Here is a 6,000-nt window from a genome sequence, read left to right on the forward strand (position 1 = left end):
GAAGAAAAAAAAATTTTCGCTTTACATCCTTCTCTGCCATACAACTTAAAACAGAATTACTGTGCGGCTTCAACAATAATTCAAAAAACTTCTCACGATATCACGTACATAAAAATTAAATATCGGAGAAAAAAAATGACAAAACTACTTGTCGGAAACAACCTCCTCTGGGTTATTTTTGGCAAACAGTTTTAGCGGATCGAAACAGTCGTCATCGTATTTAACCCACTGCTGTGAGCTTTTTGACTTTTTTGTCTCCAGCCAGAGTTTCACGTTACGCTGGACCACACGAGTCTCACTGACCTTCTCTGCTCCCTTTGCATTTTTTAGCTTGGAACCGAGAGCCAATAATCCAAAAGATTGATTCAAAAGGATGATCATTAGATCATTCCCTTTATCATCACCTTAAAGTTTCAACTTAATATCCTCTGTCATTCCTGAGTTTCTCCGTCTTGACAACCTGTATGAATGTATCATATTTTGATTTAGTTCAACACTCCCCAACACTCGAACACCAATGGTCAACCATGCCTGATTTCTCAAGAACAAACTCAATATCTCAATATTTAAATAATAAGCAAATTGCATCACTCAGAGCCCTTGCTCTAAGGGCTCTGGAGGTTTGACATCCCCAGCATCCCCAGAGAAATAATTACTGGATCTTTCAACTATGCCAAACAAATGACTATCTCAAAATTTGAGGGAAGGAGGCCTTGGAGGGCTGTTTATCTTGCAATTACTTTAGAATCTTAAGAAGGGCACTAAAAATTATAATTTCCAATCAAATGACCTCCATTAAAGTTTTTGCGCTGCCTAGGATACTGCTTAAATATCGTTTTGAAAACCTGCTTGCATGAAGCTTTTTTTGTTTAACTGACACTCCCTCAAGACACTCTCTAAATGTTTTGCCTTAATTCCCTTAGCCTCATTAGCTACCGCAACCATAATAGTAGTATTAGTAGCACACACATAGTGCTTTTGGTTAGTTCAAAATCCACCAAAACATACTTCTTAATATTTCGGCTTATATAATTAAGTTGGAACTTCTTCCTAAGATAGTTCTGTTACACCGTTCTGACAATCTAAAACCTCACAATTCATTTTTATTTAGCTCAAAATCCACCTAAACATTTCTTGAAAGCTTTACCTTAATACCCTTAGCTTGGATAGTAGCAATAGTTATAGTAGAAGTATTGGTATTAGTAGCCGTATGCACATAGCATCTTTGGGTTTTTTCAGCATCCCCCTCAACACATACTGAAAGTTTCAGTTCAATACCATATGCAGTTCTTTATGCATGGCTAACGCGTTATCTTGACAACCTGTATGCGCAGAGTTGGTTTAGGTTTAGTTCAACACTTTTTTCAAAATCCTCAATAATTTTTGCCTTAACACGGTTAGCTATAGTAGTATTAGTATTTGTACCAGTAGTAATAGTGGTAGCAGAAGTAGTAGTAACAGCAGTAATAGTAGTAGTAGCAGTAATAGGAGAATTAGTAGCAGTAGGATGCAAATATGTTTGATGTGTTTCAACATGTTAGTATTTTATGTTTAATAGTTGTTTTTTCTGTTGTTTCTTGTCCGGTGCACACCGCTTTTGTAATTAGGTAAGAAGCTAGTTATTATTACCATGAACAAGGTCTAATGATTATGCTACTTTAAATTGTGCCAAAGTTTTAATTTTCATGTTTTCTCATCAATTCTATTTGTACATGATTTACATGGCATGTACATCACCATTGTCATCTTAAGAAAACAGACAAAATGGCAGAAGATAGTACCTTCAACTCAATTCTTGTCACGTATGTTATTGTTGATTAAAAACAAGGTTATGAAAGTTCCATTTAGAAGATATATTCGGACTTGAAATTTTGTACAGAAACTGAGACAAGTCAGAAACTTAGAGAGAAAGACGACACCCAAGGGACTTTTCGACACTTCATCCCATGTAAAAATTCCAAGACCATTAGAGTTACGATATTTCAACCTCCCAAGATCTTACACCTCGTTAATTCTCTCATGATACATTCAAAACTGTCATTTAAAGGTCGTCTACTGGTTCTTTAAAGGTTGAAACGAAAGGCCCTCGAAGAAATAACATAAATACTCGTTAAAAATGGTTGCTCCAAGGTTGTTTTATAGGCATTCTGAGGTTATCAAAGTTTCAATGACGAAAGTCATAAATCATAGGTGAAAACAAAAGAAATTGAGAAAAGTAACGTAATTCACTGGTAGTGAAATAAATGCAAATATTTCTTCAGTCTACTCAGCAGTTCTTAGCAAAAAAAAATCCAGATAAAAGTCTACAGGATAAAATATTTAAAAATACAACTTTCAAAACAAAATGTGAAGAATTGCCCTCTCACATCAACAGTAAAAGGGCGACTAAATAATAAAACAGGATTTTGAATGGTCAATCAAAAAGCCATTTTGCATAAAGCTATCACATGCCTAGGTTTTGGGGTATCTAATGTCTATAAGGTTGTTGAATGTAATAAAGAGAAACATAAAAAAAATTATCAAAAAATTGTAAATGTAGCTAAGATAAGTTTCCTCGGTATCAAACAGCCCGCGAAAACAAGTTTTAACTAGTGAGTATCTCGTTTGGTAGCAACTAAGGCTTTAAACTAGAAATTTTGATATAATTACAATCATAAAAATAAAGTGATTGTCAATGTTTTTTTTTAACTAGAAAATCCACAAAGTTTAGAATCCCTCATCGAATGTTACGAGTCTGAGAAAGTGTGCCATATTTTATAAGGGTTTCCCCCTCCCCTATAAGCAAAATTATTTTGATAAGAGCCCCCGCTCCCCCCATCTAATTAAAAATATTAGAGGACTTCAATACAGATGGGCGATGCTCCTATCTACAAAAAAGTAATATTGTAATTTTTTCTTAAGTTTGTATATGGACGTGTTTTCAACTTATCCTTTTTTCTTCTGTATTTCCTTCCCAGGGAGGCTATTGTACCGGTCCAAATTATGTCGAGGGAGGTCTAACTCGAAAAAAAACTGCAAGCTCTAAAAACCCTTTTTATGTGTCAAAAGAGATGGATCCACAGCAATGCGGTGATTGCTGTCATTTTCTGACGCGAGAAAACAATATTGGCTTGGAGGGGGGCCAAAATCTGATCACGTGAAAAGAACGAAATAGGAAAAATATTAAAAATTTTTGAAAGGTGATGTATTCACCATTCAAGTTTCAGAGATGGTGTCTTTGGCGCTGTGGCGTCTTTGTTCTTCAGGCTATATGTCGTTTACACAAAATAAACGGATAATATAGACTATTACTTTTAGAATGACTGGATAAGGGTTGCTTTTTAAGCAGAGTTTTTTACTGCGAACTGCTTGGATAGATAGAAACTTAGCTTTCATTATATATGCGTTGAAAATCGTAGGTTATTTAAAAAAGAAACGACAACAAGCAAGGTCTTTGTTCACAGAGCTTTGTTCGGAAGAAATTTAATTTTAAGTAAAGCGCAGAGTTTTAAGAATTCATACTACATGCAATCCAATGTGGAATATTAAAAATGAATAGAAATTAGTTTAAAAGCTAATTTTTTTAAGTTAAAGTGAAACATTAAAGCTTAATCCTAACAGAAATCATTTGAAATCTCTCAAAAGATGTCTCAAAAGACATCTTCGAAATTTTTAACATCGGGGCCTAAAAACAAAAAAAAAGTAAACAAAAAGCGTTAAAGTAAAGTGTAGGGTTTTAAGAGGTGGCAGGCCCATTCATATTACGTGTAATCGTATGGGGAATATTAAAAATAAATATAAATTAGTTTAAAAGCGAACTTTTTTTTAAGTTAAAGCGAAACTTTAAAGCTTAATCCTAACAGAAATCATTCCGACTCCTCGACCCAAATGCTCTAAGAACAAATTCTTTAAGACAAGGCAAAAGGGCTCATTAAAGATCTTATTGAAAAAATTTAAGACTCATAAAAGAGCTTATTGTAAAAACTTGCGGATATTTTCGAAATTCTTAACATCTTAACAGATTAAAAAAAAAGCTTAAACAAAACGTTAAAGTAAAGCGTATGGTTTTAAGAGGTGACAGTCCCATTCATACTATATGTAATCCTATGTAGAATAGTAAAAACGAATAGAAATTAGTGTAAAAACTAATATATTTTAAATTAAAGTGAAGCATTATAGCTTAGTTCTAACAGAAATTATTCCGACTCTATTACCCAAATGCTCTTAGAACAAATTCTCTAAAAAAAAGATAAAGAGGTTCATAAAACATCTTATTGAAAAAATTTAAGACTCACAAAAGAGCTTATTGAAAAAACTGGCGGACATTTTAAAAACTTTTGACATTGGGGCCTAAAAAGAACAAATTTTGAGCAACAAAAGCAAAGGTAATACTCTTTGATTAAAAAATAATAAAGAATTTTAACCAGGAGGGTTAAAACCAGGAGGGTCCCCCCGGACCCTCCTGGGACCAGGGGGCAGGCATTGTAAGCTATGTCCTGGGCCCACATATGGTTCTCATGAAAGGGATGCTCGTGTAAACTTCAGAGAGGGCTCATTTGAATGAAAAGTTCTAGTTCATGTTCTCAGAGTAAAAAAGATCACAGGGCAACTAGCCCTTCCCACCCTCCACGCCTTTGGGTTTATCGGATGGATAAACCCATCCGATAAAAATTTCAAGTGACAATTTTGTTAAAAATAGTTTTAACATCAGATATTAAAACTCCGGGGTCGACACAAGCCCCCAGGTCCCATGTACATGCGTTGGAATGTATACTCTGAGGGTATATATGGTTCTTATAGAAGGGATGTTCGTATAAACTTCAGAGAGGGCTCATTTGATTGTAAATAGAAAGTTCTAGTTCACTTTTAAAGAGTCAAAAGAGACCTAAGGGCAATTAGCCCCCCCCCCCCCCGAATAAAAGAGATTATTGATGTAATTTTTCTTTAAGCAGTTTCTGTTCAGACCTATTAAAAGGAAATCGGATCAAATACTCACAATCACAAATAAAGTGCATTCGTTACACTAATAAATGTTTTTTTTTTTAGCAACGCTCTGTAGCACTTCGGCCCAAAGAGTTGGAATCAGGTAGGAGGGTAGCTCCTACCTGATCCTACCCTTTTTTCCTACTCTTTTGTTCTCCTACCCTTTTTTTGTTTGATAATACTTGTATGCTTAAGGTTAATCTGTTAATTAAAGTTAATCAAACCAGTAAAAATAATTATCAAAATAGAATAAGTTAACTATTAAGGTAATAAAATATTTTTTAATTAATAAATAATAAGCTAAAATAAAAAAATTAACTTTTTGATAAGTAATAGGCTTATGAAAATAATAAAAAAGAATTAATTTCATACTTAAAGCTACTGAAAGGTGATGTTTTGATGGACAAATTTCAAATAGTCCTTATGCCAGTTGGAATGAATATCCCATCATTAAGTTTGTTCATTTACACCTTAGAAGGACCAATAGGCAGCCTTCTAAACGACCAACAAGCGGAAGAACCAATGAAAAGCCTTCTAAACAAACTTGCAGTCAAAATTCTCAATCTCAATCTAGATGAAATTCTTGAAAATCCAACTGTGGTTAAACTAAAATTTCCTCTGGCTAGCACACATTTAACTTATCGTCTATTTAATTATAGATTACAGTCTAAACATAGGCAATTTTATAGGGGGGGAACTCTTACCGGGTGCAAAAATCTTAGGAGTGCAAAATTTTAAGTAAAAAATCTAACAGTTATAATCATTTTAATTTGAAATTATATTTTTATCAATTAAAACAGAGGACAGATTAGGCAGCAATTATAAACAAATTGAATACAATTTTTTTTCACATTTTCATCGCCTTCCCTTAAAAATACAAGAAAGGTGCAATAAAAGAAAAATATTACGATGGTTTAAATCCATCATGAAGAAATGGAAAAAATAATTCAACTCAAAACTTTCCCTTAAAGAAACACATACACGTGCTAGAATTAATTGTGCAATACGAAGGTGAAGGGGTCTTCGCTGACGTAAGCG

At 33.8% G+C, this 6,000-nt stretch overlaps 1 protein-coding gene across 1 annotated transcript in view; it reads left to right on the forward strand.

The window, feature by feature from the left end:
* The window catches only part of LOC148943867 (dual 3',5'-cyclic-AMP and -GMP phosphodiesterase 11A-like), a 316,296-nt gene that overhangs the window by 292,590 nt on the left and 17,706 nt on the right, over positions 1–6,000 (forward strand). The gene's annotated exons all lie outside the window — the stretch shown is intronic.

This window comes from Artemia sp. Qi Xiang Cuo, chromosome 15 (assembly GCF_049724085.1).
Source record: "Artemia sp. Qi Xiang Cuo chromosome 15, ASM4972408v1, whole genome shotgun sequence".
Classification (NCBI taxonomy): Eukaryota; Metazoa; Arthropoda; class Branchiopoda; order Anostraca; family Artemiidae; genus Artemia; species Artemia sp. Qi Xiang Cuo.